At 38.1% G+C, this 25171-nt stretch overlaps 1 long non-coding RNA gene across 3 annotated transcripts in view; it reads right to left on the reverse strand.

Moving 5' to 3' along the window:
• Positions 1-2898: 2898 nt before the first annotated feature.
• The window catches only part of LOC115898424, a 169968-nt gene continuing 147695 nt past the window's right edge, over positions 2899-25171 (reverse strand). For all 3 annotated transcript variants that reach the window (XR_004058174.1, XR_004058164.1, XR_004058169.1), the window contains one exon: positions 2899-3058. This is a non-coding gene — a long non-coding RNA (uncharacterized LOC115898424). The remainder of the gene's footprint in view (positions 3059-25171) is intronic.

Genomic DNA, 25171 nt, shown 5'->3' on the forward strand with positions numbered 1-25171 from the left:
AAAGCCAAAGTAAAGAGATCATTCCATTGTATTAATCATTATTATTAAAAAAGTTGATATAATGTCTTCCTTTCCTGAGGTAAGATCCCCAGGCAGTGCACCTGAGTTTATTTTCTGTGTAATCGTGGGTAAGATTCTCAGCTCTTGGAGCCTCATCCATTTAACTAATATTTAGTGGACTCCTCCCAGGTCTCAAGCACTGCACTATACCCTAGAGATAAAATGGTGGACTCACAATCTGGAGAAGACACACATGGAAACGGGTGATTTCAGAGACTCTGATAAGGACTATAAGAGTAATAGGGCCAGGTGCATTGGCTCACGCCTGTAATCCCAGCACTTTGGGAGACCCAGGCAGGTGGATCACCTGAGGTGAGGAGTTTGAGACCAGCCTGGCCAACATGGTGAAACCCCATCTCTACTAAAAATACAAAAATTAGCCAGGCATGGTGGTGTGTACCTGTAATCCCAGTTACTCTGGAGGCTGAGGCAGGAGAATCGCTTGAACCCAGGAGGGGGAGGTTGAGATGCACTGAGATTACACCACTGAACTCCAGCCTGGGTGACAGAGCAAGACTCCTTCTGAAAAATAAAAAATAAAAAAGAGGAATAGGCCCAGGAGATCACGGGATCCCAGAAGGAACTGGCAAACAAACTGACACCCGTATGACAGATATGAATTAGCCAAATGAAGGGTAACGTTCCTGGTATGGCTACTGTTTTAACAGTGGCCCTCGATACAGGATGAATCTCTGTGTCCATAGCCTTTTGCAATGTGATGTTCTGATCTTCCCAGCATGCGATACATCTATTTCTCCTTTGACTCTCAGCTGCCTTTGTGACTTGCTCTGATGAATAGAAAGTAGAAGTGACACCTGGAAATTCTAGAGCCTAGACCTTAAATGCCTTGTAGCCTCCATTCCCACCTTCTTAGATATAATTGTCATGTAAAGAAGCTTGAGCTTGATGCTTGAATGATGAGAAACCATGTGGAGAGAGATGTCCCAGCTTTCTAGCCATCTTTGCCAAGAGCCCAGATGTGGGTGAGGCCATATTAAAACCTCCATCTCCAGCTGGTCCACCAGACAAATGCATCTGTGTGAGTGTTCCCAGGCAAGAGAGGCCCTGCCCCTAACTTCTTCTTTCCCCATTCTTCATGTCCCTTACTAACTGTGTCTGCCACCCTAGCTTATCCAGATTTTGCTGGAGAGGGTAACATCTCTGGCAAGGAAGAGATGATGTTTGCAATAGCAAGAAAAAGGTGAAAGTGTCAAAGCAGTAGATTTTGAAGGTTCCACTAGGGTACTTGCCACTGGCATATTTTTTTTCTTTTCATTTCTCATGAGATGAATTTTCTGGAAGAAAAGACTATGACCTGAAAGATCTCTTAAATCTTTATCCTCCATTATATATCCCAGGTTTGTCAATTAATAAATTTAACACTGTAGTCAGTGACTGTGTTCTGGAGGATTCTACCTCTCTGGAATGGAAAAATGTTTCCAGTTCTCCATGAATGCCTGGGGAGGTGTTGTAGAGTTGAAGACAGTGTAACAGAGCTCTGCAAAGTTTAGGAGTTGCTTTTCTGAGAAACTTTGCAAAAATATAAACGTTATTTTAAAATGTCTTCAAGAGTTGAGGAAGGTATGAAGATCAGTGGAACCAAAAGCTAGGTTCTCTTATCCCATCCTTGACTTAGGAGACAATTTAGCCCCTATTCCATAAGATACAATGTAAGACACATACTGTTGGCTTTTGCTAATCAGCATAATCCCATCACTGTCTATTAGAACAATCTGACTCTCTCTGGAAACTATTTTTACCAGGGCACAAATACCTCAAGCCTCATGACCAACCCTCAGAGCAGCTTTCCTTGTCCCAGCACAATTGCTAACCTGGAAAATGTCACCAAGAGAAAGTGCCCTCACAGCAGGTTATCTGTATTCTCCTGAGGTTGCATAAAATGCAGCTGATGGGTTTAACTAAAATTACCTCACAGAAAAATCTCAATTTCCCTGCCAACAAGAAACATTATGTGAGACCAGTGGTATTAGAATTTGAAATTCAAGAGGAGAATCCTTTGCAGTCTGGAACATTCTATATAGATAAGCTTCCTCTTTGGGGGAAATGCTTGGCCTGGAACCTCCTGGGGGCTTGACAAGTCTACTCCATGTCACATTTATAAGTAAGAGCTATATGGTCAAAAGGAAAACAGGGAGAGACTTATGAGAGAAAATTATGTAACAAAAAAATAGTTTCAAAGGTTTTGTGGAGGAAGGCGTGGTTTGGGTGATGGAGAAGAGTAAAGTGTATGTTAGAGAGTATAATTTTTTATAGGCTGAATTTATGCACACGGGTATGAAGTTTCTTTCTAATGAGCTAAAAGGACCATCCACTTTTTCCTGAGTAGATTTCTATTCAAGTCCATGCTTGGTAAGAAAGTGCTAACCTCATAGTCCTGACATACTGATATGTTGCATGACTGTGAGGTATATCTCAAGTAATTTTCTACTGATGCTAAAGTATGAAAATGTGAGATTGGGTGATTTTTAATACATATATATTAAACAGATTTAACGTAATTTTATGAATTAAGTCCAAGTAGAATTATAGGTAAGGATTGGGATTAAAGACAGTATAGAACACAAAGAAGGGAGTATGTCACTATTCCTGAGCCACACATCCTGTATATTACGTAAGGAAAAGATTAGAAACTTTTGATCTAATTCTAATATATGCCACCTACCTTTTTCCAGATCCCCAACCTTAAGTGCAACTCAATTGATTCTCTTCCTACTATAGGAGCACATTGATTCACACTTCTAACGGTCCCTAGAGATCAGTGTGTCACATGCCACTGCAATAATTAGTACCAACAACTGAGAGTAAAGCAGTGAAAAACTTTAATAATAACAGTAACTAATACATAAACCACACAAATCTCAAAATTTGTTTTTCATTCACACACTGTCCAAGGTTGGTGTTCAGCTGGTCTTCTACTCTGATTCAGGGCTCCAAGCTCCTTTCCTCTTGGGGGTTATGCTGTCTTCAATACAAGGGCCTACAGAAGGAAAAAGAGAAAGTGAAGAAGGCACACCCATCCTTAACTATATCATTGACACACATAATTTCCATTGCCATTCTACTCAGAAGAATTAGTCACACAGTCACATCTAAATACACAGCAAGCTGGGAAATAGAGACCCTGGCCAGGAAGCCAGCAGAAACAACTCTACACTACAGATGAGAAACATAAATATTTGTGAACCCTACTCCATCTCTACTACATAGGAAGGGAAGTCACCAGGCAATATTTTTTCCAGCTCTCCTGAAAGTAACAGAACCATGGTAAAATTTAAGCCAATTAGATGAACCCAACCAGTATTTTGAATCTGGAGCTGGCGGATTAAGGAAGAAGGAAGGAGGGGGAACTATTTCCGCCTACAGTGAAAGTGGCATCAACATACATAATGCCAATGTCTGCAGCCAGGGCCTATTGCTGATGTTATCAAAAGCAGGTGCTGTGGCAATACACACTTAGATGTGTTCTCATAATACTGCATCAAGGGAATTATTTGGGCAATCCTTCTGATTCCAGATGCCCTTAGAATCTACTTGTTTAAAAAGCCTAGTTTTCCACCCTTCCCGGAAATTCTACGAGCTATCCTGTTTTCAATCAGGAAATTCCTTGTCTACTTGTATCAGTAAGTGTCAGTTTCCGTTGCTTGCAGCTAAAAATCCTGACTGATATAATAATGAATGATGCCATGCTGAGCGGTGGTGGTATAGAAAGATAGAATATTTATTAAAATAGTGATGTTGGTTTATTAGGCATCTCTTAAGTGACGTTAGTGAAATTCCAATTAAAATAAGCTCCAAAAACTTGTCAAGAAATTTGCAGCATTGTTAGAACAAGTGCCAAGACTTCCAAGGTGACTGTATTGAAGGAGATGATGTTGCTTGGATTGACATGTAAAAGGTGACACTTTGTGATGATTTTTAAAACAATTTGTAGCACATAATGATGGATGATTTAACTTATACGAATGAGGCATATTACACTATGGTTTATGCTGGTTTAAGAATTCTCAGCAATGTAACCAGTATATCAATATATGTATATATAGCTTTATAGACATTCAAGTTTTTGTGTTATTACCTTTTCTGATACTTTATATCTTGCCTTTATAGATAAATAAGGCTACATGACTGCAAGAAGTACATATCACTCACAGAATATTTCCAAATGGTTTTCATTTTCACCTCTGTGTAGTAGATAATTTATCTGCTGACAATGAAGATAAAGTGTCCTCTCTTCCATGAAGGTTTTTTGTTTGTTTTGTTTTGTTTTTTGCTTAAAACATCACTGACATAATATTTTTTCTAAACCTATAGTTAATGGTTAGTAGGTTCAAACCTGTTTTTGAAATCCATCTCTACCCTTACACACAGTGGTGTGACCTTGGGCAAGTCATTTGTCCAGCTTCAGATTTCACCCCATGAGAACGGGTTAGTGGGAGAGTGGAGAATTAGATGTAAGTTAACATCAAGGTTTAGCTTTCTTTTGTTTGAAGCTGATTATATATTTTAAATAATTAAACAATGATATAACTTAATTTGTTGCACAAGTATCCCTTATAAGAATGTATCATGAATTAAGGATTATGAGACATCCACTTTTGTGCACCTTAGCCATCTCTCCAAAAAAAATACAGAGTGAAAACCTAACAAACCCGTGAAAAATGTTGTCAAGTAACCAAGCTAAATCAGTCACCTGTCTTCCTGAAAAATACTGAAGAATCATTGGCTTAGAAAATTAATTCACTAAACAGAGTTCTCATTTTTGCTACTTATTCTGATGTACAATAAAGAGTCCATTTCCCACTGCAGATATAAAGAGATCAACTAAGCACAAAAGGTAGTGACTTCACATTTGCTTGTTTAGTTTAGCAATGCATCGTCCATTGCAAAGCAAACATTATTTAGAGGCTTCAATTTACTATTTGAAGTGGAAATAGAATGGATGGTGTTAATTGAAGTATCTGAGTTGTCATTTTATGAATATTTTAGTTCCATTATATATTACTCACTTGTTCAGATACGTCAGCTTTCTTCCCTCCACCCGCCCTTCCATGCCTTAAAACATCTCTACTCTAGTAAATAATTAAAGGATATCCAAAAAAAGTCAAAAGGAATTTGACATCAGGATATCTCATAATGGATAATGTTAAAGTTAGCCACAAATAGCAAGTGTCTCTTAATTAGCTACTGCTAAAGGAATTACCTAGCAGATCCTGTCAGGGAAAACTCAGTCTCAATCACCTCTCCATTTGTAATGTCTTAGAATGGTCAGAGCTGTTTTAATTCTCAAATGACATACAGGATCTCTGCTATGGTTTGAATGTGTCTTCTCCAAACTTCAGTGTTGTCAATATGATAGTAAAGGCCTTAAAAAATGATTAGGCTATATGGGCTTCTCTCTCATGAGTGGAATTATGTACCCTTTTAAAGAGGTGTGACAGAGGTAGTTGGCCCCATCTTGTTCTTCTCCTTCTGCCATGTGAGGACAAAACAAGAAGGCTCTCACCAGATGCCAGCAACTTGATTTTGGAATTCCCAGCCTCCAGAAATGTGAGAAATAAATTTCTGTTCTTCATAAATTACCTAGCTTGGGGTATTCTTTTATAGCAGCACAAATGAACTAACACAGGCTACATAAGGCTTTCATTCAAAGGCTACTTGCTTAGACTGTGTGGGTCTTCTGACTTCCATCCCCAAATCCTCAAGCCTGACACCAAAAATGAGGCCACTAATGAAAATGTTCACCTATCAACACTGATGATCCTAATTTGCCACACCAGTCTTGCCCCTCTAGGCCACCTAAGCTAAAACAAAAAGCAAAAAGTTAAATAAAAAATATTTCAGATGGCAACAAAGGTAGCAAAGGACAAAGGAAGATGGAGGAAAAAATTTCAGACAAGGGAGAAAGAATCCTGGTAGAAAAATGAACCAACACTGAGGTAACTTAAAGGGGAAGTTCTCTAATGTTCATAATTGTATATTGCCATTAATGAAAGCAAGTGGATTGAAGAGAATATTGTGTCATCTCTGATATACATCTCTTGTACAAAAGACAGGTTGAATTATTTTACTAAAAGATATTTCTGAATAAAATGTCTATTGATTTGGTTGTGGTGCTATTGAAAAATAGCGTAGGCAATAATATTGAATCAATATAATATATCAAATCTATAATATATCAGATAAATATAAACCCACTGTTTTCCAAATCATTTAATAGTAATATGTTTTTAGTGAAATGTTACAGAAGAATACAGTGGAAAAATAGTACAGATGAGAACTTTTTATTTATTAATAAGCAATATAAAATGACAAACCACATAGTATTTACTGACTTGTCTCATGGAAAACTCCCTAAAAATACGCGGAATCATAGTCAGAACTATGTATTGAACATGCAGCAACTACTCTCTGCAACAAATTATGGTTTAAAATTAAGAAGTCAGTTTTTCCAAATACATAAGCTCAGTAAAAAATTTAGAAACTGTTAGTACGTAGACAAGGTAATGTAAGGCAAATTTTAAAGCATTTTCTACCCAGTAATTGTTTTAAGAGATAGGTTCTCACTGTATTGCCCAGGCAATAATGCATTAGAACTTCGAATTCCCAGGTTCAAGCAATTCCCCCAACCTCGGCCTCCCATGTAGCTGGAACTACAGGCATACACCACCATGCCTGTCCTTACCCAGCCATTTTTATTTCAAGGTTTAGTCCTTTTTTGTAAGCAGAAGTTGGACATTGTTCAAGATTTATATGTGATTACTTCTAATGGCAATTTCAGTTGACTCCTTAAAGTTTTTAATCTCTGTATCTTGTATTTAAAGTTCTATTTTCTACCTTCTTTTGGGATTCAGTAACTTGGGAAAGAATCTACTCAATCTTGGAAGAAGTTTGAATGATAAGAAATCTGGCGTGGTGGGTCAAGCCTGTAATCCCAGCACTTTGGGAGGCCGAGACGGGCGGATCACGAGGTCAGGAGATCGAGACCATCCTGGCTAACACGGTGAAACCCCGTCTCTACTAAAAAAATACAAAAAAAAAAAAAAAAACAAAAAACTAGCTGGGCCAGGTGGCGGGTGCCTGTAGTCCCAGCTACTCGGGAGGCTGAAGCAGGAGAATGGCGTCAACCCCAGAGGCGGAGCTTGCAGTGAGCTGAGATCCGGCCACTGCACCCCAGCCTGGGCGACAGAGCGAGACTCTGTCTCAAAAAAAAAAAAAAAAAAAAAGAAATCTGAGTCAGCACCAACACTTGAGTGTAAATGTATCAACAGCACTTACATCTACATCTAGTGAACTTAGCCAGGACTTATCTTCATTCATTATGTCCTAGAAGTCAGATTGTGTGGGAACTTTACATACTACTGTGCTCTGTGTCACATTCCCATTCAAAGGTGATATCAAACACGGAGCAAATAGCATTAATGTTCTTTTCCCCCGTACTTGGTCCAATTAGGCAGCATTGCTCCAAAGAATAAATGCTCATGAAAATAAGAAACATTTAGAAAGGAAAGTTATTATTGCCTGTGGCCTAGAAATTGGATTGGTTCGCATATGTTTACAGTAGAATCTTTAATTAAGATGTCTTTCTTATCAATGCGCTTCAGCAATTATTTGTATTGATGATGGACTGTTATTATCATGGCAGGGTAATAGAGAACCTCACAGAGGTGTCTTAACTCATTACTTCTAAAATATTTTCTGCCTTTTGAATTTTTTATTTGACTCATTTACCTAAATGACCTGGCACTTATCAACTCCTTTCTGAACTGAAGATGAATTTGAGTATACACTTGTATAATATTTAAGGATACATTTATTTGGGCTAGAGACTTCTACTCCTTAAGAACTCCATGGAGTAATTCATTGATTCATCAATTCAATCATTTGGCAAATACATATTAAGGGCCTATTAAGTATCAATCATGGTACTCTGATGGAGTTGATAATGAGAGAGATAATTGGTCTGCCCATTTTATACCTCTCACAGTTTAGGTGACAAACATGAATCTTGCATGGAACCCAGACTGAGACCAAAAATTGACAATGGGGAAGATGATTTGTCTGCCCATTTTGTACCTCTCACAGCTGAGGTGAAAAACATGGGCCTGCCTGCATGGAACACAGGCCAAGACCAAAAAAAAAAAAAAAAAAGAAGAAAATGATAACAGAAATTCATTTCCAGTGGACCCCCTTCAGCCATGCTGATGATATGTGGGATATTTGGGGGTTTGGCATGTCCTGCCTATTTTTGTTAAGGAGTCACCCTAGGAAGATATGCTGAGTAAGTTTCACATTAAGGGAATGCCTTCCACACATTTAACTTTTTTTTTTTTTTTTTTTTTTTTTTTTTTTTTTTTTTTTTGGAGACAGGGTCTGGCTCTGTTGCCCAGGCTGGAGTGCAGTGGCATAGTCTTGGCTCAATGCAACCACCACCTCCCAGGTTCAAGTGATTCTCCTGCTACAGCCTCCCGAGTAGTTGGGATTACAAGCATCCGCCACCACACCTGTGTGTGTGTGTGTATATATGTGTGTGTGTGTGTGTGGGTATATATGCATGCCAGTGTGTATATATATACATATATATACACACACACACAGAGACACACACACACACACATATATTTAGTAGAGGTGGGGTTTCTCCATGTTGGCCAGGCTGATCTTGAACTCCTGACCTCAAGTAATCCACCTGCCTCGGCCTCCCAAAATGCTTGGATTACAGGCATGAGCCACCATGCCTGGCCCCACACATTTAACTTTAAAGAACATTTCTCCTCATGTCTTTACCCCATTGACCTCCACCTGACTACCTCTGCTATTATTAGACTCCCTTGCCTCCTGACTTAGTTGCCCCTTTCTGATTTGTACTACCCTCTTCCTTCCAATTTGATATACAATCCAGCCTCTCTCATATCTGACCTTATCTTCCCTCCCGTATCCTCCTTAGCATATTCCAAAATGACCCTAAGGAAACCCTAAAATTTCCTCTTCCCATTCACTGTCCTGTGGAACTCACCCAGCCCTATTTATCCCTGCTGTCTGAACCCCTTTCTCTATCTAGCGATGCTCATTCTGTTTATCATCTCTTAGGGCCTTCAGCCTCCTCTTGCTCTCTCTGCATTTCTTTCTTTCCCAGAATGCTCTCAGGTAATAAACTTGATTGCACACAGTGGACAGAAGGTATCATCTTAGAAAAAGCTTCTTGATCTGTGCCCTTGGTGGGGAAATGTCCCTCCCATAATTTGTCCACCATTAAAACTCAAGCATGAGGGTGTAGTTAGAGAAAAACATAAGGTAGGAAAAAGGTCTAGACAGATAAAAAGGGAAAATAAAAAAGAATCATGTTTCTTTAAGACATGGAATTATGTAGACAAGGAAGAGGTAGAAGTATGAGATTGGAGAACTGCATGGCAATTGTATATCTGTAGGAGTAGGTGGTTGGGAATTAGGGGTAGGTTGGCGTGATAAACAAAGTTGAGAAGAACACAGACATCAAGGGGCTTTCATCCTGATTTACATTTAGTAACCTGGGCTGAGGCTTCTGGCTCATCAATGTGGAGTCTCCCACGTGAAAGTAGTCTTGCTGGTATAGGCTAGCTTAACCAGATGGAGAGTCAGAGATTAGTTCTCCTGAGTCAAACTTGATTCTCACAGGCATGGATGGGACTCAGATGTGTCTACATGGGTTGGAAGGGCACCTGGATGTCAGCTAAGGGTCTGGTATAGCTAAAGACTATAAAGCAGATGTTTGGGCCTGATACATAGGAGTTGTCACTGTCTCTCAGGTGTATCCACAGCACCAGGGAGTGCCAGATGGTATCAAATATACAAGAGTAAACTATTGTGTTCTGACTAATCCAAGAAAGAATGGAGACCCCAAGGACTACCAGGTGCATCCTTCAGCAGTAGATGCCAGCAGGGATGGAATTAGTTATACTTCAGAGCTCACCATTCCAGGAACAGCATAGATTACTACACAAAGATCTGAGAATCTGTTTCCTCAACAACTTAAGAAGACGGTAAGTCTCTTTTCTGTGTTCAGCTGTTCTGTTGAGAAAAAAAAATGGTTTGGGGTCCAGCTATGGGAGAAGATTTTGAAGAAACATGATCTCCATTAGATGATGTTACTTAAAGAGAATGCCCAAATTACGGATCACATAAGGAAAAATCCAAAAGAACTGATATTGGATAGGTGGGTACTTATGAGGAAGATCCAATAATTGATAGAGAAATGTTAAAAACTGCATTCTCCTTGCATACTCAAGATAAAAATCAGTGTGAGTGATTTTTTGACCCAATTTCCTTTGCCTTTTTGTCTTAGCAATTGTAAAAGCAAATCCCTATTGCTTTGAAAATGGGTAGATAGAGGGCATCATAATGTCCCATACCCAATGCCTTTAAGATAGTCAAATAAGGGGGTCTTCCTCTGCTCAAGCTCCACAACTTATTTACATTTTTGTTATTCTTAAAATTTATGCACGTTTCCGTATAAATTTTAAGGTTTATTTAAATTGAAGGTTTCTGCCTAGTAGAGAACCTACTAAACATGTTTTTAAATATTATCTCTTGCCCCTATTCGCACCAGCACCCAAGGGACTATACAAACTTCTTTCCCTGACATTTGAAAGCATTAAAACAGCTTCAAGGCTGAAGGAAACATTTTCCCTATAATCCCTGAAAAGTTCAGTTGCTAAGGAGACAGAGGCCTTAGCGACCAGGTAACAAGGCCTCTGCAGTATATTCATATGGTTATTCAACGCAGGAGCAGAAAGCAAGGAACCATTGGAGAGAAGAAACACAGATTTCCCAGTATCTTAAACCTAAAGACCTCACTTTGCACTTCTTAAAATAATATTGTTTTTGGAAAGATTGCAGTTAGGGCTCTGTGCCACCTTGATTTGTTATCACCCAATTGAAAAACACACATCATCCTCAAAACAGTTACTTTCTAGAGAAGAAAGGGTCCAAGAAGTAAGTTTTAGGTAATGACAGAATAAATGACAACCACCCACCATACACTCTACTTCCAAGGGAGGCCCCCAAAATCATCCCTCTGTCGTGTAGCTAGAAAGGAAGCGAAAAGAATGCAATTCTAAAATAGAAAGAAAAAAAAGTTGATGAATAGATAAAGCAAAAATATAAGAGCAGTTCAAGTTTTTCTAAGTATATCAAACAAATCTTGCTTGTCCATACTGAGTGGCTTTTGTTCATATTCTTTTCAATCATAGTCATAGAGTTGGTGATATGGTTTGGCTCTGTGTCCCCACCCAAATTTCATCCTGTAGCTCCCATAATTCCGTGTGTCGTGGGAGAGACCCTGTGGGAGATGACTGAATCACGGGACAAGTCTTTCACATGCTGTTCTCATGATAGTGAATGGCTCTCAAAAGATCTGATGGTTTTAAAAACGGGAGTATCTCTGCACAAGCCCTCTCTTTGTTTGCTGCCATCCATGTAAGATGTGACTTGCTCTTCCTTGCCTTCCTCCATGATTGTGAGGTCTCCCAGGGATGTGGAACTGTAAGCCCAATAAACCTCTTTCTTTTGTAAATTGCCCAGTCTTGGGTATGTCTTTATTAACAATGTGAAAATGGACTAATACAGTAAATTGCTACTGGGGGTAGGGTGCTGCTGTAGATGCCCACCAATATGAAAGTGACTTTGGAACTGGGTAATAGGCAGGGATTAGAACAGTTTGGAGGACTCAGAAGAAGACAGGAAAATGTGGGAAAGTGTGGAACTTCCTAGAGACTTGCTGAATGGCTTTGCCCAAAATCCTGATAGCAATATGGACAACCAAGTCCAAGCTGAGGTGGTCTCAGATGGAAATGAGAAACTTGTTGGGAACTGGAGCAAAGGTGACTCTTGTTGTTACGTGTGTATTTTGCCCCTGCCCTAGAGATTTGTAGAACTTTGAACTTGAGAGAAATGATTTAGAGTATCTGGCAAAAGAAATTTCTAAGCAGCAAAGCATTCAAGAGGAGACTTGGGTGCTGTTAAAGGCATTCAGTTTTATAAGGGAAGCAGAGCATAAAAGTTTGGAAAATTTGCAGCCTGACAATGTGATAGAAAAGAAAATCCTATTTTCTGAGGAGAAATTCAAGCTGGCTGCAGAAATTTGCATAAGTAATGAACAGCTGAATGTTAATTCCCATGACAACGAGGAAAATGTCTTCAGGGCATGTCAGAGGTCTTCACAGCAGCCCCTCCCATCACAGACCTGGAGGTCTAGGAGGAAAAAGTGGTTTCATGGGCTAGGCCCAGGGTCCCTGTGTGTGCAGCCTAGGGACTTGGTGCCTGCATCCCAGCCACTGTAGCCATGGCTGAAAGGAGCCAATGTAGAGCTTGGGCCATGGCTTCAGAGGATGTGAGCCCTAAGCCTTGGCAGCTTCTACATGGTGTTGAGCCTATGAGTGCACAGAAGTCAAGAATTGGGGTTTGGGAACCTCTACCTAGATTTCAGAACATGTATGTAAATGCCTGGATGCCCAGGCAGAAGTTTGCTGCAGGGGTGGGGCTCTCATGGAGAACTTCTACTAGATCAGTGCAGATGGGAAATGTGGGGTCAGAGCCCCCACACAGGGTCCCTGCTGGGGCACTGCCTAGTAGAGCTGTGAAAAGAGGGGCACCATCCTCCAGACCCCAGAATGGTAGATCCATTGACAGCTTGCACCATGCACCTGGAAAAGCTGCAGACACTTACCACTAGCTGGTGAAAGCAACCAGTAGGGAGGCTGTACCCTGCAAAGTCACAGACAGTGAGCTGCCCAAGGCCATGGGAACCCACCTCTTGCATCAGCGTGACCTGAACATGAGATATGGAGTCAAAGGAGATCATTTTGGAACTTTAAGATTTGACTGCCCCACTGGATTTTGGACTTGCATGGGTCCTGTAGCCCCTGTGTTTTGGTTACTTTCTCCCAATTGGAATGGCTGTATGTATTCAATGCTTGTACCTTCATTGTATCTAGGAAGTAACTAACTTGCTTTTGATTTTACAGGCTCAAAACCAGAAGGGACTTGCCTTGTCTCAGATGAAACTTTGGACTGTGGATTTTTGAGTTAATGCTGAAATGAATTAAGACTTTGGGAGACTGTTGGGAAGGCATGATTGGTTTTGAAATGTGAAGATATGGAATTTGGGAGGGGCCGGGGCAGAATGATATGGTTTGGCTCTGTTTCCCCACCCTAATCTCATCTTGCAGCTCCCATAATTCTTGTGTGTTGTGGGAAGTGGGAGATGACTGAATCATGGGACATGTCTTTCCCATGCTGTTCTGGCAATAGTGAATGGCTCTCACAAGTTCTGATGGTTTTAAAAACGGGAGTTTCTCTGCCCAAGCCCTCTCTTTGCCTGCTGCCATCCACGTAAGATGTGACTTGCTCCTCCTTGCCTTCTGCCATGATTGTGAGGCCTCCCCAGGGATGTGGAACTGTAAGTCCAATAAACCTCTTTCTTTTGTAAATTGCCCAGTCTCAGGTATGTCTTTATCAGCAGCATGAAAACACACTAATACAGTTGGTTAGAGTATGTGAAAGCTCATGAAATCCCCATGCCCCCAGAATGCACCACAAACTGTTCTTAGCTGTTTTCTTCTTGTGATTAGAGGAAGAGAAAGGAGAGTTAAGAAAGGGCTGAGAAAGGATGCACTATCAGGCAATATTCTCAATTAACCTAAACTTTATGCATACTTTAATATAAGATGGAAAAGACTGAATATTTTACTTAACATATTCTAACACATGACAATGAAATAGATAGAATTTTGCATATTCAAACAGGTTGTTTCCTATATCAACCATCAACCAGGTTCTATTACTTCACCCTGTTCATTGAAATTAGCAAACAAAATTTTGAGAGTAGAAGCAACACTTCATCTTGTCTGACCTGTCTGTGATGCCCTCTCGCAATACAGAAAGTACTTTGAATTTAAGAGAAACAAAATGCCAAATCACAAGAAAAGGGAATTCTATCACCTGGCCAAAATTCCACCTAATCAAAGGCCAGAAATAACTGTCCTCATAAAATATGACTGTTTTTACCCCTTTCCTTTCTTTTGACTCCAATTTTCTTATATGATTAGCAAAAAATTATTCTAATAAACTGGCTCATGAGAAGATTTGAGGTTAGGCAACTACATTTATCAAAATACAAAGTACACAATTTGAACAAAGTTTATTGAATGGGCCTGGCACAGTGGCTCATGCCTGTAATCCCAGCACTTTAGGGGGCCAAGGTGAGAGGATCGCTTGAGCCCAGGAGTTTGAGACCAAGCTGGGCAACATGACAAAACCCATCTCTACCAAAAAAAAGTACAAAAAAATAGCTGGGGGTGGTGGCGCACACTTATAATTCCAGCTAATGGGGAGGCTGAGAAGGGAGAATTGTTTGAGCCCAGAAGGTTGAGACTGCAGTGATTATGCCACTGCACTCCAGCCTGGGCAACAATGTGAAACCCTGTCTCAAATATATATATATATAGAGAGAGAGAGAGAGACAGAGAGAGAGAGAATACTAATTTTTGTTCTTTTTAAAACAAAATTCTGTCATAATTCACAAGAACATCATTATTTTTAAGTCAAATTATTAAGCAACAGAACATGTAGTTGGTATAATGCATGTTTTCTTGTCTGTATTACCCTCACCACTGTTTAAATGAGTTCTAAGTTACATGGTTTTGGGGTTCCAAGACAATTGTAGTTGGTTTTTGTGAAAATCTGTGCTCACAAGAGAATTATGTGTACAGTGAACACAGGGAAACCTTGCATGTATTTTTTCTAGTAATAATGGACAAAGAAGAAGTAGGAAATAATATGATAAGCATAGTAGATGCTTAATACATAATTAATTAAGTAATGAGTAATTGCTAAATGTATATAGAGACAGTGCATTATTTTATGGCCATGTAATACTTAGCTTATTATTATATATGCAAAGTTGTTTTGAAAACTTTAAAATGTATTAATTTTTCAAAATTTTACCCCATAACGTTAGCCTGGAAATATATCATTATGCTTTATCTGTTAAGCAAATAAGTTACTAATGGCATTTTCAGAAGGATATAGGCCATGAAAACAGGCACGTTTATTCTAACTTCATAAAGATTCACAGGAAGAAGGTAAAATAGCCCACAAAAGGTGATAGAATGACTAAAGTAGTGACAATATCTTACACTTATATTAAGAATTTATTTGGAGTAGTATTTTTTCCAATAGAATAATTCCAGAATGATACTATTCAAATGAAAGTTCTGAGTAGTGGGTACCTGAAACAATTTTAACGTTTTGACTTCTGACCTGACCTTCCCACTTTTCTGAAAGCTTTTTAGTCATTGGAATTTAAACTTTATTGCCCAAGATGCTGGCCCAGTATTAATGCTCCCATAACAAGTCACTATTCCGTTTTACACAACACTCCATTTCCCTCATATAGATCAGAAATTTTCAATTAAACTCCTATTTAATTTTTCTCTTCCCTTTAGAATACTAAAAGGGATATTGTTTTCTGATTCTTCTTAATTGTTCTCCTTTTTCTGATCCAAATCAATTGAAACATCATAACAGCTTCAAAATTAATTACACGATTTCCCCTCTGCTTGGATAGATATGTACACATCTCAGAATGTGACGGCTGTGTTCGTATTACTAATTACTCACAAAACCCTTTGATGGCTGTGTGTTTGCACTGGCTCAAATGAAATAGCCCACCTTTAATTGGGAGTTGCTTTGTTAAAAAGAAAAAAAAAAGGCAAGATACAGGCATTGATGATTTTAGTTTTCTGTGATTGAATGGAATCTCCTCAGTATTTTTTGTCCTACTGGCTCAATTTCTGTTTTTCTTTTTTTAATCAAGTTTACATAAAAAGGAGCCAACCATTTGACTCAAAGAGAGTAATTTTTGTCTGGCGGGGAGAGCTGAACAGGTTCCATTCAATCAGAGAGAGAAGACCTGCCTTTCCATAGCCCTAATAATATGGGGAAGTCACTAGAAATTGTTTTAAAACTCTTCCTCATTGTTTCATCTTTCTCCCCATGTTAAGAATGAACTTTAAAGAGAAAACACCTTAGAGAATCTGGATTAATTTGGAATTTTTTTGTTGATTTGTTTGTTTTAGAAGTAAGAGGAATTGTGGTTATCATATTAACAAAGAAGAAAAATTTCTAGAGAAATATATTAGAGATAAAGAGTCATTTTTTTATTGCCCCTAAAGTAAGTATCAAAGAGCTGCCTCAGAGGGCTGAGTAAGGTGGGCATTACACAACATCAACAGGGACCTCGTACAGAGGTCCACATGCAGAAGTCACCCTGTAGGATTGTGCAACATGGTGCCCAGATATTTGTGCAAATGGGAAATTGTTGTGTGTGATACTTTAAAAATCTTTTTTCTCACGTAAGGACTTTGTTATTTTAAGATAAATCAGAAATTATTTTTCCTCTCAAATGAGAAAAAATATTATTTGTACTCTCCACAGTACCTAGTCCTTGGTGCTCTATAAATATTTTCTGAGAGAATAAATCAATGAGCAAAAAACTACTATATTTTTGGTTTTCTTCTCTTTAGCCTTTTTTTCTCCACTTCTGCAATCATTTTCTAATATAACAGTTGAATATAAAACTATTATATATTAGAAAAAGCAAAGTCAGAAGGCATTTTTGCAAAGTATAATGTAGTATGATGGCTTTTTGTTTTGAAATTTGAATTATCCTTCTTAAGTTTAGGATGATTTGGGGGTAGAGGTGGGGAAGAGTCCTTAGCAAACTGGAACAATTGCATTGATCATTTGTTATTAATTATAAGTTATGTAAGTCCCAAAGAATTCCTAAGCCAACTGGAAGGGCTATGTTAGTCTTCAGAAAAAATCCCATAACTTACTGTCACCTTGTGTTTAAACCAGAAGCTCTATAACGTTTCTTTCCTCCTAGCAACTCACTACCATCTAATTTCCCAATAAATGTGACATCATTTTTCAATCCATAATCAAAATCAGATTTTAAATATTTTAAATATGTTTGAGAAAAGCAGCATCTATTTATATTTATATTTACACTATCTGATATCAAATTATTCCCTACAAATCTTGCATGAAAGACAGGAAGGAGAAAAGGTAAGGAAATAGATGCCTGTTATCGGGGACGGATAAAAAGAAGGAAGGAGATGGTTCAGAAAAAATGAGTCTCAAACATTAAAAAATAGCCCTTCTTTGCCCACTTTCAGTCCTTGTATCTCTGAAAAAGCTCAAATCTGAAATAAGGTCATACCTACCCTGGGAAAAAATTAATAAACAAGTTTAATTAGAAATGAACCATTGGTACATTGGTATTCTACTTCTGCCAAGTGTTTGGGTGGTTTCCATAGTACACAGCTGTATCATTGCTATGAAATTACTAAGTATAGAAGGAACCCACCATTATCCAACTCACAATAATACACTCTTTTACAGTTCTCCAAAAAAATGGACACAAATATCCTTTGGGCATGACCTTCTAGTTCATCATCGAACCTATAAATGCATTCCTCAGCCCTTGGAATAAACATTTGTACTCACTGCAGAAACTTACTAATCAGCCAAGGGAAAGAATTAATTAAAACTCATCCAATAGATTTCTATCATTCTTAACTGTGAACTAACAATATGGTTCCCAAGTCTGAGATAGAAAATTTTTTGGTAAACTCTAGATTAAAAAAAAAATTAATTTTTTTGATTTTAATTTTTAGATTTTTTTCTATTTTCTGATTTGGGGGGGAACTCTAGATTTTATCAGAGGGATGGAGAACAGGGAGTAACTAAAGTTGTGTGCAAGAGGGAGTAGAAAGGAACAGCTGTAAGAAATAATACTTGCAAAGACCGTGGTAGAAAATCTTCACATCTCAAGTCCTTCAGGGTCTTTCACGTTACTAAGGGTGCATTTTAAGGTATGGAATGTTACATTTTTGTCTTTGTTTGTTTTTACTGATATAGCTTGACATGGCCCTGCTGAACTTTTGAATCTAGGAGGTGCATGATGAAGACCATAGGTGAGAATTAAAAGCCTCCATTAGTGTGGCTCTATAAAAGTTTATCACAGGGAACTGAGGAAGATGAGTCCCTAGGAAGAAAAAAAATTTAAATGTTATGGTGCAAATTAAAATAATTTTTATCAGAATATTTGTGACACATAATAGCATTCAAGGAATACCCTCTCATTTCCCACTAGCCAGCAATAATGTCATACTTTCTGGAGAAAGTGAGTTAATAAAAATAATTTTTCATCTATATCGAGTGCCTACTACGTGCCCAGCACTTTACTAGGTATCTTTGATTCTTTTTAAAAATTCTTTTTGTATATAAGTAGTTGCCACTTTCAACATTCTTGTCTGTTGAACGCAGGCTGCATTTCCTGCTGCACTTCTTCCTCCAGAATGAGGAGGTTAAGCCTCTCTGTGGGATAACTCCTTTGCCTGCTCCCTCAGCTTTTTCCTGATCACCACAGCTATATCCTTTATGTTTATATAATTTCTTATCCATAACACTCTCAACTTCCAGTACTAATTGGGTGCATTAAAATAAAATAGCAAATGTGCTGAGTGAAGTGTACGCTACAAAATGATACTTGTAATATCAAGCACTTTCAAAAGTATATAATATTTGCATCAGGTCATCAAATATATTTCCTACTGCAGGAGAGTGCTTTTGTTCTCTGCTTTCTTCTAACGTGTTCCATCTCTCACAAGTGAAAATATATTTATCTTTACCTAGCCATTATTACATTATCTTCAACTTGCATCTGTTATTATTCAGAGAAGAAAATGTCATCATACTATATGAACAGAGAACAATCCTAAGCAAAATATAGTATACATGCATTTGTCTATAGCAATGTTCCCTTTAAACATGTTGGAAGTAAAAGCCCTCAAATTCCTTCATTGTTTATAAGTCCAAAGCTAGGATTCCTTCAAGAATCTGGATGCTCAAAACTGCAAATTAAAAAGCATACTCTGAATGTAGCTGGATATCTTCCACCATACTACTTTAAAGAATATATTAAAGGGAGGGCGAAGGCAGGTGCTACATTTTTAACTGGCAGCTGAGTATTTGCTTGGCTTAAAGCCAAATGAAATAACACAATCCTAACTGACTGGTACACTTTATCCCTGATCTCTTTAAATTTCTCTTTTTCAAATCCTTTATGACATTTAAATTTCTTAGAATTCATCAATATTATAAAACAATGAGATGGTTATAAACGAAGACAGCTAGTAACAATAATCATAATAAAATGACTATCTTTTACTGAGGATTTAAAATGTTCTTAGACTTTCTGTGATCATTATGTCCCACGAAAACTGCAAGAGGTATACTTCACTGCCATTTTAAAGATGAAGACACTAAGATTAGAAAAAATTACATAGTTTGTTCAAGGTTCTGGAGATAACTAGAGGGAAGACAAGACTCAAACTCAAATTTATTATTTGCTTGTGTATTTGTTTTACTCCAAAGCCCATTTTTCTCTACTCTAGTCCCAATACTCAGGTTGTCTATATTCCCTTCCCTTGATTCCCTATGTTTATAGAGTGCTATCTGAAACTTTTTCAGGTTCTGTTGCTGACTCCAGAGAGAATTCCACTAGAAAGTGACTGTTTCCAACTCTGCTGTTCACAGAATGGCTCCCACGTGGCTGGTACTCAATCAGTGTTAAATAATAACAGCTCAACCCAGTAATGAGAAAGCAGGAAGTGCTCCCTCTTTATACTTTTAATGACTTCATAGGGTTCTTTTTTGTTAATTGTTTAATCACAAATTTCAGTTATTGCTATTTACATGCTCTTTTTCAACTTTTGAATACAGTCTTATTTCTATTTTGCCAAGCTTTTGGAAACACCAAATTAGAAACAAGCCTATTGTCTTTCACACAATTTCTGCGCTGTAAAGAATGAAAAACACCACCAGAGTGCCTGCGTGCCTAATAAGGGAAAAAGAAAGAAAGGAAAAGAAGCCATTGTAAGTTGTCTAAGGAATAATACCTTTAGGTCAAGTGCCTCAAAGGCCGAAAGTCACTCCTTCTGTAACAGAAAATACACCTATGCCACCTTCATAATGCTAACAGACAAACCAAAGAGGCTTAACTTTATACAAGTAGAAAATCAAATGGAAGTAAAAGAGTCATTGAATAAATATAAAACAGATAGGCTTTTGTGGTGGTGGTTTGAGTGATTGACCTCTTCTTCAAAGAAAAACAAAAACAAAAACAAAAAAAAAAAAAAAAAACCCACAGATTTAACACTCAGTCTTGGTGAGTGAAATTAAAGATTAAAAGAAAAAAACAATTACCCTGCCTGGAGAATTAAGAAAAGGGGAAGTACATTAAGTTTGAGCCAGCATTATTACCATTTTATGATAAACCCCCTGCACACACTATATAGTGCTAAATATTAGATGGCCTCCATGCCCTAAAATGTTTGAAATAGATGTGTACCTCAGAGAAGCTGAATTTTTAACCCCACACTGAAAAACGGATATCCTTCTCATAAAACCTTTTTGACATTCAAATACTAAGATGACGGATAATTTAGTCCCATTAATTACCAACTATACAAACTTTCCTACTATTACATACCAACCTTGAAAATGAACAACAGCATATGTACTAGGAGAGTGAAAAGCCTTGAAAGAATGTGTGGGGAAGTCCAACAGAAAGCCTTAAATACATATTGCCTAAAGTGATTACATTTGTTCCTGAGGAATGCCTTTTGATTCCTAAACATAGCAACCATCCAAGGAGTAAAGGGTTTATTGGAAAAGTAAGAAAAGAGAAGATATGAAACAGGTTTCAAACTGGGCAAGCTCCCTGAAAAAATTGACTATACAGTGCTTCTTTAAATTTGTATATTTTTTACACCACACTTAAAATGTGAGTATTCTAAATAAAATCCAGATCATTAGGTTTCCTTTAAATATCGGAAGATCTGGAAAAGTGAGCACGTAGTTGCACAGGGCAGTAAACAGCTGGGCTGAGAAATGGTCACTGCCTTCCATCCCTTTCATGGCAAGGGCTTGTGCTCTTCGGTTTGCTGAACTCTCTATTACTGACACCCCGTCTTCTTGCTTCACTTCCGTCATCTGTATGGCACCTGTGAGCATTTTTAAGGCTTTCACCTTTTTCGTAAATATTGGAGAGGGAATACATGTGCTATGTATTTGAACTTTTCTTACCTAAAGATTTTAGAATATTTATTTGTGGATGTGAATATGTGGAAATAATAATACACCGAAAAGCTTCTATACTCATAGTTGAATGACGTGACTTTCATCTCACTTCAACCCTTAATTAGCTGAGTACTCTGAGGCAAACTATTTTAACCTCTTGGACCTGGATCTCTTCATTAGTAAAATAAAGATATCCTACTAAGTTACGTTTAGTTTCCTTCCAGTTCTAGATGACTGTGCCGCTCATGTGGCTAAACCATGTGGGTTCAGGAGTCGACCTGATGTGTACGTTACCCCGCTTGGCATGAGGGTGAGAGTGGATGGCGAAACCATCCTAATGACATCCTAATGACACCTTGTATGTGATGATAGAAAGGTGATTTTAATCCCCTCTGAACAGTAAAATTCTAAGGGAAAGGAGTAGGAAAGTTCCTTTTAATAGGACAGAAAATTGAGATATTTAATTTCAATTAAATACAAATAATAATTCTGTATGACAAAATCCCCCTGCTGTAGGTTGAATTATATCCCCCTCCAAAAAAAAAATGATGTTATAAGTCCTAGCCCCTAGTATTTCAGAATATGACCCCATTTGGGAGTTGGGTATTCATAGAGAAAATCAAGTTAAAATGAAGTAATTAGAGCGAGCCCTAATCCAGTAGGAGAGGTATCCTTATATATAGGAGAACTGTAGACACTGACAGACACATTCAGACGTAAAGACACAGGGAAGACACCATCTACACGACAATGAATGCCACAGCTACCAGAAGCTAGAAGAGAGGTAGGAGTAAATTCTCCCTCATAACCACAAAGGAACCAACCGTGATCTTGGACTTCTAGCCTCCAGAGCTGCGAGACAATAAATTTCTGTTGTTTAAGGCAACAAGCGTGTGGTACTTTGTTATGACAGCTCTACCGAACTAATATACCATCTTACATCCATTTTCTCCAGCTAGCTAGAGGCGTGGAATTGTTTTAGAGGGAAGGGGGTAGTGAGGGTTAGTATCAGGGCAGAAAGGAAGTAATAGCCTCACGACCCCTACAAGAACATTATGCAGATCATCTTGATTTCTTCAATTGTACATCGCCAGGTAATAAACAAGGGTCAGTGTTTACCAGTTCTTGCTAACTCTTATGAATCTTGAAATAATTTCCTGAACTGAGTACAAGACCAACTATATAGTCTGCAAGACCTAGTGCTAAATGAAAACGCAGATCCCCTTGTTAAAAATTATTAAGAATTTCAAGATGTCAGTAGCAGAATGTTAAATCAACCCTGGAACCCTGTGTGACTGCACAACTTGCATGACCATGAAGCTGGTCCTGACTGGGTCCTACCAGATATTTGAGAAGGCACAATGCCTTCATACCCCATTCTTCATTGGGTAATTCTGGAATGTATCTTCTCTTTGTGGAGCATTCTTGGCTTATTCACAGTTGGTCGGTTCTAAGTTTTCTAGCAACTTCTCACCATCACTTTCTATAGTGCATTTATTTGCCAAATATATTGAATTCAGTGTTCCAGTTGACTATTGAAAAAGTCTGAAATCATGTGTAGGGTAGAGGTGTAAATATCTGCACGCTAAGGAAGTGTGTGAGCAGTGAAATTAAGGAGACATAAACAATGCCCTCTAGGCATTCAAAAGAAAGGCTGTACTTCCAGTTAGGTTGCTCTTGGAAGAAGTAATATTGGGGTAGAACTGTGAAAGGATAGACTGGGCTTTGTTAGGCCTTTATGAAGACAATCCAGATGGGAAAAATTGTATATGCAAAAATGCAGAAATGAGACACAAACAAGCACATTTTAGGAACATGGCACTATTGTATAGGTGAAAATGCATGTCACCATTCTGGAATAAGTTGGAGTAGGAGTAGATCAGAAGGCCTTTTCCTGTCTAGGAGGGTAAGAGCACAAGAGAGCTGGTTTAATTACATTGAATAGATAAAAAGAAGCAGTAAAGACAAGGCTAATTTAACTTCAGATTAATTTTATGTCTGACAATAGATGGCACCATCCTTGCAGATGCAGTAACACTATCTTACCAAATAGTTTAACACTAATAATTATTTTATCCCCATGAGAAAAAAAAAATCTTCACAGAAAATCTTTCTTGAGCAGAGAAAATCCCACCCTCTTTTGGTCCTTTCAACAAACTAGTACCTACCTTGTATTGAGACATATCATACTGAATTTCAACTATTTGTTTTCAAGTCCATCTTCCCCCACAAATGATGAGTCCTCAAAAACAGAGACTATGTCTTAGAATTCTTTCTATCCCTGCATCTGGCATAATGCCTAGTTCATGGTGAGTGTTCAGTAAATATTTGTTGATGACTAAATAGATTGCTATTTTATATTATAAATGCTTCCCTTCTATCAATTCATGAATAAGAAGTATTCAATAAAAAACCCCAGAATATAAAAGGCTTCTCTTGAGCCCTGGTTATTAACAATAGTGAATTTTTCTACTTTCAAATACATTCTATTTCTGGAACCCATGGTGCTTCACCTTCCAGTCTGGTTTCATCATCCCTCAATGTCCTTGGCCTATGGTACCTGGCTGCAAAGTTATAGGGCACCACTGTTTTCTTACCCTTGGCAGTGGGCTCTTTTCTAGCAGATTGGCCCTTACGGAGATGAAGGTGAGGGACCCCAAGATATATTTAGCTAAATCAACAACAGCAATGATGTGGGTGTAACAGCCCCTTCCTGTGCAAAATGGCTCCCTGAAGTTCAATGCAAGGACTGAACTCTAGAAAGCAGTAAGCCTGAAACACAATGTGCAGCAGAGGCAAACTCATCCTTACCCATCACCTCAGGAGTTTCTTTGCCAGTCAGCTTGGAAAGGTACTTTTAATGTTTCCTCCTGCCACCTTGTCTTGTTTATGGTCCTTTTGTTTCTTTATAATTTCTGAGAAATCATTTGATGACACTTCTACTTAAGGGCTTACTTCAGAGCATAAAAATAGAAAGAAAATTCCTCTGTTAGATTGCCTTTTGAAAGGAAGGCACTGTGACATAAAGAGTACTAACTGTTTATACTGATAAAAACTGCCTGCAACACAGGCTGGTAGGTGGGGAGTTTTTAGATGGCATCATGATGTGAAATATTATGTGAAACCCTTACCATGACATCCAGGGACCCAGTGGTGTTCCTACAGCTGCATCCTGGGTATCATGGCACTTACAAAGAACAATTTTAAATCACTTTGATTTCAAAGCAATTGGAATCAGGGTGAACATTAGAACACAGTTTTATCATTTTAAAAATCATATCATGGTGTAGCCCCTGAGTTTAGCAGTAGCAGCAGGAAAAGACACATCTTTGTAAAGACAGTGAGGCGGACTAGGAATTAAGAGTGAAGTCTTAAGATCTATAGATATGGATTTTAGCAAGGTGCTTCCTTTCCAGGGTTTAGTTTTCCCATCAATCAACTGAAGACAGTAAAAATGACAACCTCCCAGGTAGAATAAACAAAATAACACTCTTGAAAATTTAGTAGATTCTATAGCATATATTACTTATTCAAATTATTATTATTATTAGCATGGGTTTGGAGTTAGGCATCTTAAGTAGTTTGAATCCCATTTTGCTCAACAGCTACTTATTATGTAGCCTTCAGTATAACTTCACTTTGCCTCAGTTTCCACATCTATAACATTGGGCAGAATGTCTTCATAAGACTAGTGAAAGTATGAAATGAGAGGATATCTATGCAAAGTATTTGGCAAGGTGGCTGGTGTGTAATAAGCACTCAACAAATGTAAACCACTATTGTTATTATTACTCTGGATGCTAAGATTATTCAAAGGGCAGGATAAGTATTCCCTATGAAAAATAAAATAGTTCCTTGTAGCCGTGTTGATGATCTTGCTGAGGACCAAGAAGCTCTTTGCTCTTTG

Source organism: Rhinopithecus roxellana, chromosome 1, assembly GCF_007565055.1.
Source record: "Rhinopithecus roxellana isolate Shanxi Qingling chromosome 1, ASM756505v1, whole genome shotgun sequence".
In the NCBI taxonomy this organism is placed as follows: Eukaryota; Metazoa; Chordata; class Mammalia; order Primates; family Cercopithecidae; genus Rhinopithecus; species Rhinopithecus roxellana.